The sequence below is a fragment of the Stylophora pistillata genome, chromosome 10, assembly GCF_964205215.1.
Source record: "Stylophora pistillata chromosome 10, jaStyPist1.2, whole genome shotgun sequence".
NCBI classification, from domain to species: domain Eukaryota; kingdom Metazoa; phylum Cnidaria; class Anthozoa; order Scleractinia; family Pocilloporidae; genus Stylophora; species Stylophora pistillata.
The window spans coordinates 9,809,548-9,809,933 of NC_142528.1; the positions used below are offsets into that span (position 1 = coordinate 9,809,548).

Consider the following 386-nt stretch of genomic DNA (forward strand, 5'->3'; position numbering starts at 1 on the left):
AACACCAACCTTGCTAAGATAAGCGGAAACTTTTAATTGTATTTTTCATTTTATTTTGTAAGCTGCTCTATTGTAATTACCACGAGTGTATTTTCGGAATCAAAGTTGTGAATTCTCACCGAAGTTTCCTACTTTTAATGACCTAAAGTTTACTGAGTATGTTCTTTCATTTTCGGCATATCAATATTTCAATGTAGATCATTTAACTTCAAAGAGACGTTTTCCGCTCATATTCAACTATTGTCAGTTTAAAGGACAATAGAACCACGCGCTCGATAGCACTTAAGCAAGCTTTGTTGATTACATCCTTGATTACTAAACTAAAGAGGCTAGAGGTCATGTCGCTTGTTGACCTGACCTAGAATAAAGTTTACTGTGGAACCAAA

At 34.7% G+C, this 386-nt stretch overlaps 1 pseudogene; it reads left to right on the forward strand.

Moving 5' to 3' along the window:
* The window catches only part of LOC148721748 (uncharacterized), a 1,682-nt pseudogene extending 1,296 nt beyond the window's left edge, over positions 1-386 (forward strand).